Genomic DNA, 19,267 nt, shown 5'->3' on the forward strand with positions numbered 1-19,267 from the left:
GCCAGAGGATCCACCTCTCAAGGGAGTCCAGTGCAGGTGGCTTTGAAGATGTGGCGGCAGAGAAGTGGCTCATTGCTGATGGCTGTGGTGTCAGGTACAGTACATCCCCAGCCGTGGCTCCCTGCATAAGTGAGCTCTGCGCTCGTTTTACTCCTGAGTGCTGGGGCTAAAGACATGAGCCACCATGGCCGGCTTTTTTTTTTTTTTTTAAGGTAGAGCCTTGAACACACAGCGATCCTCCTACCTCTGCCTCCCCAGTGCTGGGATTAAAGGCATGTGCCAGCATACCTGGCCTGTCCCATCTTTAGTAGACCTGAGTGGCACTCATGCATCTTGAAAAAAATTTTTTTTTCAAGGTAGGATCTCTCTACTTTGGGGTGGCCTCGAACTCACGGCAATCCTCCTACCTCTGCCTCCCAAGTGCTGGGATTAAAGGCATGTGCCACCATTCCTGGCAGTCATCTTGAAGTTTTAACAACTTTGTGGTGGTTTGGATGGGAGTGTATGGTCCCCATGGATACAGGTGTTTTATTAAGTTTGTAATTCCAGTCTCTGGCTGGAGGAGGTGTCACTGGGGACAGATCCTGGGATCCAGCCCAAAGGTGTAGAGAGAGCAGTCTCAGTTCTGGGCGTCCTGCTTGCTGCTGGTTCCTGCTGTCTGCTGGTATTGGTGTTTTGGCTTGCTGCCATTTCTTTCTGTTTGGACATAAAAGCAGTCTCTCCTGCCACTGATGAAACATCCCCCCACCCCCGATCTACAAGCTTAAAATAAACCCATTTCTCCCATAAAGTGTGTCTGGCTTAGATGTTTAATCCCAGCAAGGTGGAATGGAGTACAACCTCCTTGTTTGGACCATTTGGGGCTAACAGTTTACAAAGGTCCATTCTTCTGTTTCTGAGGAGCCCATATCTCTCAAATGGCACCGTCCCTGTCCTCAAGAAGCTGACAAATGAATGGCAGTCCTTTTACTATTGCCAACAACAAAGAGTACCGTGGATTTACAAGCATTTATTGTGGGCATACATACTATAGCCCAAGTCTGTTGCGTGAATTTACCATTTACATGCATTCTCAGAGAGGCACTATCACCCCATTTTTCTGGTGAGGAAGTTGAGGCACACAATATTAAGGTGGCACAGTGCTGTCAGTCAGTCAGGTCTGATGTTCCGGATGACCCCGAGGGCATTCGGAGAGTATATCAGACTTGGGTGCTGTCCCATGACGGGGATTTAGGGACTAGCTAAGGCAGGCCTCCCAGTCGTTCACTACAACCTTCTCGTATCATCTGGAAACTTTTTAGAATTGCAAATTCTTGGGCCTCACCTGCCCCAAGGGATGAATCAGAAAGCAAGGGTGGAGCTGGAGAGATGTTCAATGGTTAGGGCACTTTCCCTGCAAACCTAATGACCCGAGTTCGATTCCCCAGTACCCATGTAAAGCCAGATGCACAAAGTGGTACGTGCATCTGGAGTTCCTTTGTAGTGGCTAGAGGGCCCTGGAGCACATTTTCTCGCCTCGCCTCTCTCTCCTTGCAAATAAAAAAAAATATTAAAAAAGAAAAGAAAGTAAGGGTGGGGTCCCTGCATGCTGCCTGGGCTTTCACAAGCCAGGCTGGTGACGCTGGAACCGGTTAACACGAGAACCGCTGACCTAGGCAACACTGCAAAGGGAACAGCTGTGGAGGCTGGGAAAGGACGGCGTGTTACTGATCACCCATTCCCCACCCTCCTTTTGGTGAAAGAAAAGAGATTCCCGTGGCACACTCCCACGAGGGGGCGCTGTGGGCACAGGCTTGGAAGTTGATGGCTTTGTTGTCAAGGCGGCTGCCCTCCTGGAAACAAGAAGGAAGCCTGATGCCAGAGCCACTGGAGGGGCCTTTTTTTCTTCTCCGAGAAGGTCCGCTGGGGTGGTAATCTTGTTTACAGCACTCAGCCCTCATAGGGAAGTGGAACCTGGAGGGCTTGCCGCTGTCCGCACGGGCATGGCGATGTCTACTTACCTGGGCACCAAGGCCTCTGCAGACCCTTTGCAAACAGCGTCCCCCTTTTGTAGCCACCCAGCCAAGCAGCCTGTAGTTTCTTTTTCTTTTTCCAAGCTAGGGTCTCACTCCAGCCCAGGCTGATCTGGAATTCACTGTGTAGTCTCGGGCTGGCCTTGAACTTACAGTGATCCTCCTACCTCTGCCTCCAGGGTGCTGGAACTAAAGGCATGTGCCACCATGGCTGGAAGACGGAGAGAATGGGCGTGCCAGGGCCTCTAACCACTGCCAACGAGCTCCAGATTCATGTGCGGCTCTGTGCATGTGGCTTTTCGTGGGCACTGGGGAATTGAACTCGGGTAGTCAGGCTTTGCAGGCAAATGCTTTAACCGCTGAGCCATCTCTCCAACCTCACAGCCTGCAGTTTCTTTAGAGGGTGTGATACTAGAATCCCAGCAGCCAATACAGTGGCTTGGCATTCAACTCTACAGCATTGTGCCTCTACCTTGTTTTTGGACAAGTCTGGGTAGGAGGCTAGGGTATTGGGGCCTGGACCTGTCTTCAAGCTGTGGCTCTGACCCCTTTCTGCTTCGTGATCTGGAGCAGTAGCCCCTTTGCCTCTGGGTCTCAGTCTCCTAGATGGTAGAGTCGCTCTGAGAGGGTGGCTCCCAGCACCTCTTTCCGCATCTAAAATCCTGGCTCAGGAAGAAGAGGAGAGCAGGCGGGCATTAGCATTCTCCTCACTCTTCTTGGCCCACCACGATGTGAGCTGTTCTGCTCCACCATGTCCTTCCTCCCTGTCGTGAGAGGCTGAGCCTTCTGAAATGAGGAGCCAAAACAAACCCTTCCCCTTCTGTCTCAAAAATAAGCAAACAAGCTGGGCGTGGTGGTGCACGCCTTTAATCCCAGCACTCAGGAGGCAGAGGTAGGAGGATCGCTGTGAGTTCAAGGCTAACCTCAGACTACAGAGTAAATTCCAGGTCAGCCTGAGCTAGAGTGAGACCTTACTCCGAAAAACCAATAAATAAATAAATAAATAAAACGAGGCTGGAGAAGCCGGGCGTGGTAGTGCACGCCTTTAATTCCAGCACTTGGGAGGCAGAGATAGGAGGATCACCATGAGTTCAAGGCCACCCTGAGATTCCATAATGAATTCCAGTTCAGCCTGGGCTAGAGTGAGACCCTAACTCGAATAACAAAAACAAAAACAGAAAAAGGCTGGAGAAATTGCTCAGTGGTTAAAGGCACTTGCTTGCAAAGCCTGTTGACCTGGGTTTGATTCCCCAGTGCCCATGAAAAGCCAGCTGTACAAAGTAGCCCATGTGTCTGGAATCCATTTGTAGTGGCAGGAGATACTGGCGCACCCATACACACACTCAAATAAATAAATAGAAGTATTAAAAAGAATACATCCATATGGATGAGGCTTGTTTATAGCAGTCAGCCATCACATGGAACTTTCCTCACATGGAAACTAAAATCCTGCCCCCGGGGAGCTGAGGAAGAGCCTGACCCGTGCTGCTCAAAGACTCAGGATGCAAAGAGGCTATAAGCCCTACCCTGTGCCGTCCATCTTCTGTATCCATTTAAGTAAGTGTTTCCAGGGACTTGCTGCAAAGCACGAAGGTGGAACCTATCAAATTGGAATTTTTTTTTAAGAGCCCAGATCCTTAGACACCCAGGATTTGCCTCTATAGATTTCTAGTCTGTGTTGTTTAGAAGAAGGGAAGATTTACACCATGGTCTTCTCTCAGCAGCAGTGTGTGTTTCTTCAGAAAATACACCGCCTTGGACAAGCTTCAGCATTTCCCTCATGAATCTGGGGCTCAGTGTCCTATACTCGCAGTGGCTGCTCACCCAGGCAATGGGTGTTTGGTGTTCCAAGCCTGTAGATGTGCACAGCCCAGGCCCCCAAGGGAATTCCAGAGAGGGTCCGGCTCATCCCTGTGCTGGCTCCTGCTGTAACTGGTGATGTTCAGAGTGTTGGGTAGTAGTTGCCTATCCTGGGCTGCAGAGATGGCTTAGCGGTTAAGGCGCTTGCCTGCGAAACCTAAGGACCCAAATTCGATTCCCCAGGACCCACGTAAGCCAGATGCACAAGGGGGCACATGCATCTGGAGTTTGTTCTCAGTGGCTGGAAGCCCTGGCATGCCCATTCTCTCTCTCTCTCTCTCTCTAATAAATAAGTAAAATAAAATATAGAAGTTGCCTACCGTACTATAAGCATCCACAGTGGGTGATACATGTTAAATGAAATACCTTTTCCATCAGCTTCCTCAGAGAAGCAAAGGAAAGTTCCTGACTAATTTGGCACCTCCTCAGAGGTACAGAGAGGGTAGGTGACTTGCCTCTGACCCTCAGCTCACTGATGGTGGGGAGATGACTGAGCTTCGAGCCTCTTTCTCAGGATTCACGTGCCTCTGGACAGCAGGTGAGCATTTGCAGCTCAGGTGCCGTACACGCGCAGGTACGCGCGCATGCACACGCACGCACGCACAGAGTGCTAGGAAAGAGCCTAGGGCCTTGCACATGTTGGCTACTATCTGTGAGAGAGAGCGTGTGTGTATGTAAGCACGGGCATGCCAGGGCCTCCTGCCACTGAAATGAACTCCAGATGCATGCAACCACTTTGTGCATCTGGTTTTGTGTAGATACTGGGGAAACGAACCCAGGCCATCAGGCTTTGCAAAGCAAGCACCCTTAACTGCTGCACCATCTCCCCACATGCCCCCCTTACAGTTTTTGGTTACAAAGCATTATGGCGCAGCCTTTTCCACACTGTCCAGCTCACTGGCCCATGCCACCCTGTGGAGTCTGTCAATGGGAGGCGGAGACTTGACGCATCAACCCGTGGTACTCCCTGAGCTGACTTTGTCATCAGCTTAGTGGGTTAGGAAGGGACCTCCTGCTGCAGAATAACAGAACTCAAGCATAAACAGGCAAGACACAGAGCTCGTATGTGAAGCCCTCTAGCTGCAGAGGAACGTGAGGGTTGATGGATGCAGCAACTGAACAGCGTCAGCAGGGATCCAGATGGTTTCTCAGTTTCCCCTCAGCTTGGCTGGAGGGTGGGGGTATGCTGCTCTGTGGGATATGCCAATCACAGTGGGACTGACTAGGGCAAAGAAGTGCTCCAAGGGAGGCTGGGTGACACAGTGCTGGCTCAGGCCTTTCTTGATGCTCCCCACCCCACAACAGGCCTAGGACAGGCCACGCCTTCTACTCAAGAGCCTGGTCAGCAGGCATTTGTGGTGTGTCATTTTCTGATGTTATCTCATTGGCTGGGACTTGGTCTCCTGGCAAATCTAACTGGCCATGGAGGCTGGAGAGGGTAGGCCAGCTGTACTCCAGACCAGTACAGGTCAAGGTTTTGGGGGCAACTACCGGTTTTGCTTGGGCAGAAGGAACACAACGGATGCTCTGTAGGAATCCTTTGGACGGAGACCTCTGGAGCATGAGGAGAATCTATCAGAGAACGGGTAGGGGTCTAGCAGAACCAAAAGACAGGCAGTGCTGCAGGTCTAGCAGGGACTGGTGCAGGAAAATCATTCAAGAACAACTCAGCCTTAATGCTCCAATTTCTGTACATCCTCACCAACACTTGAGAGTACATGTAGTGTAGACCTTAACCGCCCAATTGACTATGATGGAGTAGCTCATATTTTTAAAAAGTTTTATTGATTTAGTGCAAACACACCGAGACAGACAGAGAGAGAGAGAGAGAGAAAGAGAGAGAATGGGCATGCCAGGGTCTTTTACTACTTGCAAAAGAACCCCAGATGTATGTATCACTTTGTGCCTCTGGCTCCACATGGGAACTGAGAATTGAACTCAGGCCAGGAAGCTTTGTGAACAAGCACCTTTAACCACTGAGCAGTTGCCCCAGCACTGCTTATTTTATTTGTATTTTAAAAAAATTTTATTAAGTAGGGCTGGAGAGATGGCTTAGCGGTTAAGCGCTTGCCTATGAAGCCTAAGGACCCCGGTTTGAGGCTCGGTTCCCCAGGTCCCACGTTAGCAGATGCACAAGGGGGTGCACGTGTCTGGAGTTCGTTTGCAGAGGCTGGAAGCCCTGGCGCGCCCATTCTCTCTCTCCCTCTATCTGTCTTTCTCCCTGTGTCTGTCGCTCTCAAATAAATAAATAAAAAATGAACAAAAAAAGATTTTAAAAAATTTATTAAGTAGAAACTTTGTATGGACGCATCATATGTTGGTATCATCATTTCCCTTCCATTGAGGGTCCTCCTCAGGGCAATGGTTGTTATTCCCCATGGAGATGCGGGTTGTTTTATTTTTTGGAGAGCGGCTCTCATTATATGGCCCAGGTTGGCATTGAATTCACTGTGTAGCCCAGACTGGCCTTGAACTCTAAAACTATTTATTTATTTATTTATTAGAGTGAGCAAGAGAGAGAGAGAGAGAGAGAGGATGCACCAGGGCTTCCTGTAACTGCAAATGAGCTCCAGACATATGCGCCACTTTGTGCATCTGGCTTTATGTGGGCACTGGAGAAATGGAACCTGGGTTCTTTGGCTTCGCATGCAAGCATCTTAACAGCTGAGCCATCTTTCCAGCCTCCTAAGCAAAAATAATTTTTTTTTTCTGTTTTGGTTTTTTTTTCAAGGCAGAGTCTTGCTCTAGTATAGGCTGACCTAGAATTCAATATGTAGTCTCAGAGTGGCCTTGAACTCATGGCAACACTCCTACCTCTGCCTCTAGAGTGCTAGGATTAAAGGTGTGTTCCACCATGCCTGGCTTTTCACATTTTTTTTGAAAGCTTCAATAAGTATAGATCATAAATCATGATAATTCCTACCTGACTCCCTTTCTCCCTCTCTCAAATTCACCCTTCATTGAATCCCTTCCTCTTTCTGATTAGTCTCTCTCTCTTTTATTTATTTATTTGAGAGAGAGAGAGAGAGTGAGAGAAATAGGCAGGGAGAGAGAGAGAGAGAGAGAGAGAGAGAGAATGGGTGCACCAGTGCATCCAGCCACTGAAAATGAACTACAGATGCATGTGCCCCCTTGTGTATCTGGCTTACGTGGATCCTGAGCAATTGAACCTGGGTCCTTTAGCTTTGCAGGCAAGTGCCTTAACTGCTAAGCCATCTCTCTCCTTTTCTTTCTTTTCTTTTTTTTTTTTTTTTTTTTGGTTTTTCAAGGTAAGGTCTTACTCTAGTCCAGGCTGACCTGGAATTCACTATGTAGTCTCAGGGTGACCTTGAACTCATGGCAATCTTCCTACCTCTGTCTCCCAAGTGCTGTGATTAATGGCATGCACCACCATGCCTCCTGGATGCTGCACTTCTAGTACTACGTCTCCTCCTCCTCCCTCTTCTTTTTGAGAGAATGGGCACGCCAGGGTCTCCAGCCACTGCAAACATACTCCCGACATGTGTTCCACCATGTGCATCTGGTTTATTTATGTAGGTTCTGGGGAATCAAACCTGGGTTCTTAGGCTTCACAGGCAAGTGCCTTAACCACTAAGCTATTTCTCCAGCCCTTTTTTGGTTTTGTGAGGTAGGGTCTCGCTCTAGTATAGGCTGACCTGGATTTCACTATGTAGTCTCAGAGTAGCTTCAAGCTCATGGCAATCCTCCTACCTCCCAAGTGTTGAGATTAATGGCATGTGCCACCACACCCGGCCATTTTGTGTCTCTTTTCTTATTAGTTTTTTATTTTTACTTTTGGGTTTTCAAGGTAGAGTCTCACTCTAGCCCAGGGTGACCTGGAATTCACTCTGTAGTCTCAGGGTGACCTCGAATTCACAGTGATCTTCCTACCTCTGCCTCCCAAGTGCTGGGATTACAGGCGTGTGCCACTATGCCCAGCTTGTCTCTTTTATTTTGATGCCATCTTTTCCTCCTGTTACGAAGGTCTCATGTAGGTAGTGTCAGGCACTGTAAGGTCATAGATGTGGAGGGTAATTTCTGTCTGGAGGATTGCACTGTAAGGAGTCCTACCCTTCCTATGGCTCTTACATTCTTTCTGCCACCTCTTCCGCAATGAACCCTAAGCCTTGTAGGGTGTGATAAGAAATGTCTTTGTCGGGCTGGAGGGATAGCTTAGCGGTTAAGGTGTTTGCCTGCAAAGCCAAAGGACCCAGGTTCAATTCCCCAGGACCCATATTAGCCAGATGCACAAGGGGGCCCACACACGTCTGAAGTTTGTTTGCAGTGGCTGGGGGCCCTGGCATGCCCATTCTCTCACTCTCTCTCCTTCTTTCTTGGTTAAATAAATAAATATTAAATAAAAAATAAATGTCTTTGTGCTGAACACTCCATTGCCATTTTTTTTCAGCATTATGGTAACTTTGGAGTCACTCCAGTGGTCACTGTCATGTGAAAAGAGAAGCTTCTCTAACCAAAAGTGAGAGTAGCATTAATATATGGGTGTAAACATTACAAAAGTGCTTACAGGGCAGTTTGGGGGGCATAATATGTACATTTAGCCAGACAAGAGCAGGCTTTACACCCTTAGGGCTATGATCTGTCCAGCCAGAGACTTTTTGAATAGGTTTTTATTTTATTTTATTTTATTTTTTTGAGGTAGGGTCTCACTCTAGCTCAGGCTGACCTGGAATTCACTATGTAGTCCCAGGGTGTCAAGGGTGTCAAGTCAAGGGTGGCCTTGAACTCATGGCTCCTCCTACCTCTGCTTCCCGAGTGCTGGGATTAAAGGCGTGCGCCACCATATCCCGCTTCCTTCCTTCTTTTGTGCTGCAGATCAAACCTAGGGCCTTGTGCCCTTGTACATGCTAAGCACATGCTCTACCACTAAGCTACGCTTCCAGCCTTCATTATTTAGATTTCATAGTCACTAGTGGTTTTGAACATCTTTTCATAGGCTTATATAGGTTTATTTATATACCTTCAGAAAAACACCTTTTCAGGGCTGAGGATGTAGCTCAGTGGATAGAGCATCTGCATAGCACAAATCTCTGCATTTGATTCCCAGCACTGCATAAATTGGGCATAGTGGTGGACACTTGTGAGATAAGGGCAGGACAATCAGAAGTTCAAGGTCTTCCTTGTCTACATAGTGGGGTTCATAAAATGCAGTCACACACACACACAATAAATAAATAAAAAAACAAAAAAAAAACCAGAAAAATATCCTTTAAAATAATTTGCTTGGTTAAAATTAGTTATTTGATTTTTTTACTGGTGAATTATAAAGGTTCGTGTGTGTGTGTGTGTGTGTGTGTGTGTGTGTGTACAGGTGCGTGTACAGATACTAGGAGAACTTTTGGCTTCATCTTTGACTGTCCGCCTCACTCTTTTTGTCTGTCCACCTCGCTTGAGGCAGGGTTTCTCTCAGTCTCACTCTGCTGTGCTTTGCTTACCCTCACCGTGACCTTCCAGGAAATTCTTCTGTCTCCCTCTCCCATTTTGCAGTCAGCATGCTGGGATCATACAAGCCGGGCAAGGTTCCCGCTTGTTCCATGGAGTCTGGGAATCAGCTTGAGCAGCCATCTCCTTAGCTCCTTAGTATCTTCTGCTTCCTTCCTGTTTTGTTATTATTATTTCATTTTTTTGAGGTAGGGTTTCACTCTAGCCCAGGCTGACCTGGAATTCACTATGGAGTCTCAGGGTGACCTCAAACTCATAGTGATCCTCCTACCTCTGCCTCCTGAGTGCTGGGATTAAAGGTGCAATACCATGCCTGGCGCCCTCTCTCTCTCCCTCTCTCTTTTTTTTTGATTTTTTTTTTCTCTCTCTCTTTTATGACTTTCTGAGGTAGGGTCTCACACTAGCTCAGGCTGACCTGGAATTCACTATGTAGACTCAGGGTGGCCTCGAACTCTCAGCAATCCTCCCAACCTCTGCCTCCCAAGTGTTGGGATTAAAGGCATGTGCCACCACATCCAGCCTTCTCTCTCTCTCACTCTTTAAAGATTTGTTTATTATTATTTTTATTTATTAGAGACAGAGAAAGAAATAGAGAGACTAGCCACTGCAAACAAATTCCAGATGCATGTGCCATCATGAAAAATCTGACTTACCTGGGACATGGAGAATCGAACCTGGGTCCTTAGGCTCTGCAGACATGTGCCTTAACTGCTAGGCCATCTCTCCAGCCCTCTCTCTCTCTCTCTTTTTGAGGTAGTGTCTCACTCTAGCCCAGGTTGACCTGAAACTCACTCTGTAGTCTCAGTCTGGTCTCAAATTCTTGGTGATCCTCCTGCCTCTGCCTGTAGAATGCTGGGATTTAAGGTGTGCGCCACCATGCCCAGCTCTCCTTTTATTGAGAGAAGTTCTCACTTTAGCCCAGGCTGATCTGGAACTCAGTCTGTAGTCCCAGGCTAGCCTTGAACTCACTATAATCCTCCTACCTCAGCCTCTCAAGTGCTGGGATTAAAGGCGTGTGCCACCACACCCGGCTTCTATCATCTTTACTAGCCACAGAGGCAGAGGCGTTTGTGGTGAAAGTCTATAATTTGTACCTCGCTATGTCCCTGAGGCTCCGAGCAATGTCTGGTACATAGTAAATTAAGTGCTTGTTAACTGACTGAATGTTTGGTGGCCACGTGGGAAGGACTGGCCTGGAGCAGAGGCAGAAGCACAGCCAAGAGGCTCTGGTAGGAGTTCTGACAAGGGCTGCCGGTGGGAATGGTGATCTGTGGGTCTGTGAGGTGCCAAGGCTTAGAAGCTTTCCCTCACTGCGGGTGCCAACTAACAGAGCTCCTAGATTCCACTTACCAAGCCCTGTTCGCATCTTGGAGGAACTCAGGCATACCGAAGGAATTCTGTGTCCCTTAGTGAGCGCTGTGGCAGGCTGAAGGCTTATCGTGGTGACAGGGACGCACACAAGATGTTTTCTCAGTAGTCACCTTGCGGTTGGTAAATAGGTGGCTCCTGTCCAGGGCATTGCCAACTAGTTTATATGTGGAGATGCTGGCTTAGTGGTTGATGGGAAGACAGGTCTTCAAGGATCTTCTAGTTTCCTCTCCCAGAGTCCATTCTATATAGCTGTTTCCACGAGTTGTGTGGGTATCTTGGGAAGTGTTTTTTTTTTAATTAATTATTTATTTATTTAAGAGAGAGAGAGAGAGAGAGAGAGAGGGAGAGAGAGGGACAGAGAGAGGGAGAGAGAGAGAGAGAGAGAGAGAGAGAATGGGTGCAACAGGGCTTCCAGCCACTGTAAAGGAACTCCAGACACATGTGCCACCTTGTGCATCTGGCTTATGTGAGTCCTGGGGAATCAGACTGAGGTCCTTTGGCTTTGAAGGCAAGTGCCTTAATTGCTAAGCCATCTCTCCAGCCCATTGGGAGGTATTTTTTAAAAGTATTTTATTTCTTTTTTTTTTTAAATTATTTATTTATTTATTTGAGAGTGACAGACACAGAGAGAAAGACAGATAGAGGGAGAGAGAGAGAATGGGCGCGCCAGGGCTTCCAGCCTCTGCAAACGAACTCCAGACGCGTGCGCCCCCTTGTGCATCTGGCTAACGTGGGACCCGGGGAACCGAGCCTCGAACCGGGGTCCTTAGGCTTCACAGGCAAGCTCTTAACCGCTAAGCCATTTCTCCAGCCCTATTTTATTTCTTTATTTATTTGAGAGAGAGAGGGAAAGGCAGAGAGAAAGAGCGAATGGGCACACTAGGGCCTCCAGCCACTGCAAACAAACTCCAGACACATGTGCCCCCTTGTGCATCTGGCTTACTTGGGTCCTAGGGAATTGGACGGGGTCCTTAGGCTTTGCAGGCTAATGCTTTAACTGCTAAGCCATTTCTCCAGCCCATGGGAGTTGTTTTAAACATTTTTTTAATTGATTTTTTTTCCTGTTTTTGTTTGTTTTGCTTTTTGAGGTAGGGTCTCACTGTAACCCAGGCTGACCTGGAATTCACTATGTAGTCTCAGGATGGCCTTGAACTCATGGCGATCCTCCTACCTCTGTCTCCCAAGTGTTGGGATTAAAGGTGTGTGCCACAATGCCTGGCTTTAAAAAAAATTTTTTATTTATTTACTTGAGAGAGCAAGAGAGAAAGAGGGAGAGAGAGAGAGAGAGAGAGAGAGAGAGAATGTGTGTGTGCCAGGACCTCTAGCCACTGCAAAAGAACTCCAGACACATGCACCACCTTGGGCTTATGTGGGTCCTGGGGAATCGAACTGAGGTCCTTTGGCTTTGCAGGCAAATGCCTTAACTGCTAAGTCATCTCTCCAGCCCCCATGCCTGGAATTTTTTTTTTTTTTTGAGGTAGGGTCGTGCTCTAGCTTGGCTTTTTATTGATGTTTAAAATACTATTTATTTATTTTTTAGATCAGAGAGAGAATATGAACGAGTATATAGGGGCCTCTTGCTGCTTCAAACTCCAGATGCATGCACCACTTTTGTATCTAGCTTTATGTAGGTTATGGGGAATTGAACCTGAGCTGACAGGCTTTGCAAGCAAGTGCCTTTAACCATTGAGATATCTTCACAGCCTTACTGATATTTGTTTTGAGAGTGGCATTAATATATGGGTATGAACATTAAGAAAGGTGCTTACAGGGCAGTTTGGTGAGCATAGTATATGCATTTAGTCAGACAAGAGCAGGCATTACACTCCTAGGGCTCATGACTTCCCCGGCTATAGGTTTTTGATTAGGTTTTCAGTACCAGGCATGTATTCCCTCCCATCAAGCAGGCCTCCAGTCCAATTAGAGAGCAGTTGGATTCCCTGTTTGGTCACTTGGCCTGGCCGGCCAAACTCAAGGTTTGCCATATCCACTATTTTCACTGCTGATGACTTCTCTCTCCCATAGGGCTGCATGAAGCATGTCTTTTTCCAGCTGTCTGTCAGCTGGTCTATAGGGAAGAGGCTTATAGCTCAGTTGCAGCTTGATTTCTCAGTGACCTTGCAGCCAAAGCATGTGGAATCTTCAGCAACAGGGTCTTACCATCTATATCAAGAGCCTTGGCATTCATATATATTTTTTGTTTGTTTGGTTTTTTTGAGGTAGGGTCTCACTCTAGCCCAGGCTGATCTGCAATTCACTCTGTGGTCTCAGGGTGGCCTTGAACTCATGGCGATCCTCCAACCTCTGCCTCCCTAGTGCTGGGATTAAAGGTATGCACCACCACACCTGGCTATAAAAATATTTCTTATAAGAGCTGGAGAGATGGTTCAATGGTTAAAGGTGCTTGCTTACAATGCCTGATGGCCTGGGTTTGATACCCCAGTACCCGCATGTAGCCAGATGCGCAAGTGGGTGCATGCGTCAGAAGTTCACTTACGGCAGCAGGAAGCTCTGGTGCCCCCATACTCACTGCACCTGTGTCTGTCTACCTGTCTCTCTCTCAAATAAATAAACAAGTCAATAAATAAAAAAAAATATTAAAAAGTAGCTATTTGGGGGCTGGAGAGATGGCTTAGAGGTTAAGCGCTTGCCTGTGAAGTCTAAGGACCCCGGTTCGAGGCTCGGTTCCCCGGGTCCCACGTTAGCCAGATTCACAAGGGGGCGCACGCGTCTGGAGTTCGTTTGCAGAGGCTGGAAGCCCTGGCGCGCCCATTCTCTCTCTCTCTCCCTCTATCTGCCTTTCGCTCTATGTCTGTCGCTCTCAAATAAATAAATAAAAAATGAACAAAAAATATTGTTTTAAAAAAGTAGCTATTTGGGTTGGGGAAATAGCACTCGCTTTGCCAGGCTTGCTGGCCCGGGTTCAGTTCACTAATGCCTGCGTAAAACCAAAAGCATAAAGTGATGCATGCATCTGGAGTTCATCAGCAGTAGCAAGAGGCCCTGGCACATCTATTCTCTCTCTTTGGCAAATGAATAAAAATTAAAAAAAAACAGTTTTTTAGAATTTATTTATGTATTTGTATATATGTGTGTGCACGTGTGTGTGTGTGTGTATCTATGCTACGGTCTTGCTGCTGCAGAATAATGCCAGACACAAACACCACTTTGCATCTGGCTTCACATGGGTGTTGGGGAATCAAACTTGCACCAACAGGCTTTGTAGGCAAGTGTCTTTAACTGCTGAACCCTCCCTCAAGCCCCACATTTTGTTATTGCTGTTTTTCTTTTTCTTTTTCTTTTTGATATAGGGTTTCACTTTATCCTAGGCTGACCTGGAACTCACTCTGTAGTCCTAGGCTGGCCTAGAACTTATGGTGATCCTCCTATCTCTGCCTCCCAAGTGGTAGAATTAAAGGTGTGAGGAGAGGCTAAGGTCAGAGGATTGCATGAGTTCAAGGCCAGCTTGGGCTATAGAGTGAGTTTTAGGTCAGCGGGGCTATAGTGAAAATCTACCCCCAAAACATTTATTTTTCTCTTTTGGTTTTTACTTTTTCAAGGTAGGGTCTCACTTTTGCCCAGGCTGACCTAGAATTCACTAGATAATCTCAGGGTGGCCGGGCGTGGTGGCGCATGCCTTTAATCTCAGCTCTCGGGAGGCAGAGGTAGGAGGATCGCCATGAGTTCAAGGCCACCCTGAGACTACATAGTGAATTCCAGGTCAGCCTGAGCCAGAGTGAGACCCTACCTCGAAAAAACAAAATAAATAAATAAGTAAATAGATAATCTCAGGGTGACCTTGAACTCACACCATCCTTCTACCACTTTTTTTCCTTAGAACTACACTTTAATATTGAAATAAAAGCAATAACAGTTATTTTTTTATTAAAATATTTTATTTATCTATTTATTATTTGCAAGCAGAGATAGAGAGAGATACCGAGAGACAGAGAGACACATACAGAGAGAATGGGCGTGCTAGGGCCTCCAGCCAGTGCAAACAATCTCCAGATGCATGTGCCACTTTGTGCATCTGGTTTACATAGAACTGGTGAATGGGGTCTGGGTCGTTAGAATTTTCAGGCAAGCACCTTAACTGCTAAGCCATCTCTCCAGAACCAAGAGTTATTTTTAATTTGTTTTTAATTTATTTGAGAGAGACATAGTGGCACTTTTTACGTGGCAATTGATTCTCATTGCCAGAAGACCCTTGCTGTAGGGAACACACCACCAACTTGAGTAAAAACAGAACCAAAACAGTCTCTCGTGGCTAAAAACTATTTGCTTGCCTGGAGTCACGTGGACAATCTGATTTCATGTTGGTTTCCTCCATGCTGCTCATGAATCCTGGGAGTTCTGGAAAATCCTCACCTTCCTGTGACGGTGGCTGGTTGCGGCAGTCAGAGCCTCTGGGTGTCAAAGTGAGGCCAGACACAAGGCCCCTCTTTGTGAAGGGGAGGCTTGTCCCTGGATGGCCCTGTGTGCTACCAGTTTTGTTAAGAAGATGTCCTTGCTGGTATCTGGATGCCAACTAGTGATGGAAGAGGAAGGGCCAAGCCTGCTTTTGCTTAGGAAGTTCTCCAAGGCCCTGTCCACACTCTATTTCCTTTTTAGAATGCCTGTCCATGCTCTGGCTCCTCAAAGACAGTAGGGGCCAACAAACCCCCTCCAAGCAGTTTTTTTTTTTTCCTAAATGGCAGCCAGCATGGGCCGCCAGCATGGTTCTGAGCAGTTTTGGGGACAATGGGGAGAAATCCATTTCGTTTGCAGTGGCTCAGTCATCGGTATCTTACAGGCACTCGCCTCAGGGTGTGGGTGACATTTGGAATAGGGAGAAGTTGTTTTTTTAGGCAATCTCAACAGACTGGCCTTTTTTTTTTTTTTTTTTTTAATGTGGGAGCGAGGGGGCGTGGGGCCAGATTGGCTCCCCAGAGCCTCCAGCCACTGCAATTGAACTCCAGATGCATGCACCCCCTTTGTGTGCACGTGTGACCTTATGTGCTTGTGTCGCTGTGTGTCTGGGTTACCTAGGACCCGGAGAGCCAAACATGGGTCCTTGGGCTTCGCAGGCAAGTGCCTTAACCTCTAAGCCATCTCTCCTGCTGGAGGAGCCGGTTTTATTACCCTTCTAATTCCTTCTGTGGGTGTGAATCCTCTGTGAGGGGCTCCCTCAACTGGGATGGCACCTGCCGCGTCTGCCACCCTGAGCCGGCACCTGCTGCAGCTGCAATGGCTTGGTGCCACCCCACGTGTGGAGTCCTTTATTTCTCATTGCCCCTTGGTGGGTGGTGACCAGTGGGCTCCTTTCTAGGATATCTATGAATACATAAATGACATGAGTTTACAAGCCGGATGTGGTGGCCTGTACCTGTAATTCCAGTACACCAGAGGCTGAGGCAGAAGAATCACATGTTTGAAGCCGGCCTGGGCAACACAGCAATAAGCTGTCTCAAAACACAAACAAAAAAAAAACAACAAAACGCGAATTTATAAAGAAAACCAAATCCCTCTCAAGGACATACAGCAAACCATTGTGATGAAAAACTTTAAAAGCTTCTTTTTGAATGCAATGACGGTCACAGCTCATAGCAGATCCGATTGCCAGTGGGATTCAAAGTAGTGAGGGACAGTCCCCGAGCGTCCTGAGGTATCTGTGACAGCTGTAATGTTGTAAGAAGACAGTTGATTGCCGTTGGCCACTGAGTCACACTGGTACTGCTCAGACTGTGGGGTTTGTTGCTGACATTCACAACCGAAAAATCTTAGAGAGCTGAGAAAAATAAAGATGTGATTTCTTCCCCCCATTCATGTTTCTGGACCCCTTGTTTTCTATCCATGTATCCCATAGGTGGTACTTGTGGGTTCCAAGCAAGAATCCCTGAGGGATAGGTAATTAAAAAACAAAACAAAACAAAACAAAGCAAAGCAAAACAAAACAAAACAAAAGCAACTTCTGGCTGGAGGGAAGGCTCAGTGGTTAGGTGTACTTCCCGAGCAAGCATGAGGGTCTGACGGGTTTAAGACCACAGAGTTCCAATCTCTAGATCCCATGTAAGCAGCTGGGTATGGCCACATGCACCTGAAACCCCCCGTCCTGCAAGGGAGCAGAGAGCTGAAGAGTCTGGAACCTCACAAGCTCTGGAAACACCAAAGACTCCCGCTAAAAAAAGGGGGGTGGTGCTGGAGGGATGGCTTAGCAGTTAAGGTGCTTGGCTGCAGAAGCCTAAGGACCCCAGGTTCGATTCCCCAGTACCCACGTAAGCCAGATGCAAATGGTGGTGTATGCATCTGGAGTTCATTTGCAATGGCTGGAAGCCCTGCTGAGCCCATTCTCTCTCTCTCTCTCGAATAAATAAATAAAAATAAAAATAGACTCTATAAAAAACAAGATGAAAGCCGGGTGTGGTGGTGCATGCGTTTAATCCCAGGACTCAGGAGGCAGAGGTAGGAGGATTGCTGTGAGTTCGAGGCCACCCTGAGACTCCATAGTGAATTTCAGGTCAGCTTGAGCTACAGTGAGACCCTATCTTGGAAAAGCAAGACCATGAAGGAAAGCCATGTAACAGTGTACCCAGTGTTCAGCTCTGGCTACTGAGAGTGAGTACCCTTTACCACAGACAAGCACACACACACACACACACACCACACCACACACATACACATGCCACACCAAAAATAAAAACCTTCCACCTATGTGTATATAAAATTATATAAACCAGGTGTGGTGGCGCATGCCTTTAATCCCAGCACTTGGGAGGCAGAGGTAGGAGAATTGCCGTGAGTTTGAGGCCACCCTGAGACTCCATAGTGAATTACAGGTCAGCCTGGGCTAGAGTGAGACCCTACCTCAGGAAAAAAAAATTATATAGCTATATTTGTCCTCATTCTTTTTTTTTTGGTTTTTCAAGGTAGGGTCTCACACTAGTCTAGGCTGACCTGGAATTCACTCTGTCCTCTCAGGGTGGCCTTGAACTCACAGCGACCCTCCTACCTCTGCCTCCCGATTACTGGGATTAAAGGCGTGTGCCACCACGCCCAGCTGTCCTCATTTCTTTTTTTTTTTTAATTTAATTTTGATTAACATTTTCCATGATTATAAAAAAAATCCCATGGTAATACCTGTCCTCATTCTTATATATCAGAATCCTACTACTTCAGGAAAAAGAAATATATAGCTATATTTGTCCTCATTCATATATATCAGAGTCGTTCTACCCACACAGTCACTGAAGCCACCTCATATACTGGACATGAGTGCACACACACACACACAGCCACCACAGGCATGCCCAGAGAGATTGCATGCGCGCGCGCGCGCGCGCGCGCGCGCGCGCGTGTGTGTGTGTGTGTGTGTGTGTGTGTGTGTACGCATGTACACATGTCCGGTATATGACGCCCCCTCAGAAGCGTACACGGAACTGACATCTATGCAGGTCCAGGGATCTGGACATGTGCTAACATACATAGCTTCCTCCCCAGGGCTTCCAGTTCCCATGTGCTCACAATCAGGGCCCAGGCAGGGTGAACGGAGCCCCTGGGCTCTGCAGGGTCGCTGGATGATGGCTAACATGGGCAGAAGCTGTCAGATTTATGCCATCTGGACCCTGCCCCCAGATACCAAGGGGCTCAACCCAGAGGGACACGAATACTATCTAAGACACAAGCCAAGGAACTAACAAAGCCTTAATCTGGCCCCTCATGGGGCCAGGGATTTGGCTGAGACCGCTGCCAGAGAGCCTTCAACCTCGCTTGTCTGACCCTCAGGGAGCAGTGGACCTTTGAGCCTTGCCACTGTACTAGGAGGTCACTCTCCAAAGACAGCGTTCTTCGTTGGTAATGAACATTATGTCTGCAGAAACGAATGGCCCCACCTCCTATTCAGTTTATGTAAAATAAAACAGGCCATATGCTGCTGCTTTCAGAGTTTGGGTGTTTAGATTAAATGTTGTTCAATGAATATTCAAACCCATTTGCTCCCGAGTTGTCCCGCTTTCATCCCTTCCTTCCTCGACGCCCCCTCCCCGCTGCAGCACCCAGGGTATTAAGCCATTAGAACCGAGTGTGAACATCCAGGCATCTGTCTTCCAACGGAAAGTTGGATATTAAAATGCCGGAGCAGATGACAGTATAAATAAAGACATACAGTGAGAGGCCGGGCTGGTGATTTTTTTGTTTGGTAATTAAGACTGAGGTGGGGGAGGTTTGACTTGAGTCCTGTGTGATGGAGAAACAGAGGTGGAGAGCTGAGAGCCGGCCGCCTCCTTTACCCCTCACTTTGCCTCAGCCCAGAGACGGGGCTCCGCGCTGCTCTGCGCGTAATTGGCTTGTTGATGAGGGCCAACTTGGTGGTGTCGTGATGTGAAATGGTCTCATTTTTCTCCAGCCACTTCTCTCTGCTGAACTCTGTCAAATTACTCTTGACACCAGCTGGAGTGGAGTCCATAGTTTCATAGCTACGCGGTTCAAAACCACAGGGCTGGAGGGATGCCTGAGCGGTTAAGGGGCTTGCCTGCAAAGCCAAAGGACCCAGGTTCGATTCCCCAGGACCCACATTAGCCAGATGC

Source organism: Jaculus jaculus, chromosome 18, assembly GCF_020740685.1.
Source record: "Jaculus jaculus isolate mJacJac1 chromosome 18, mJacJac1.mat.Y.cur, whole genome shotgun sequence".
In the NCBI taxonomy this organism is placed as follows: Eukaryota; Metazoa; Chordata; class Mammalia; order Rodentia; family Dipodidae; genus Jaculus; species Jaculus jaculus.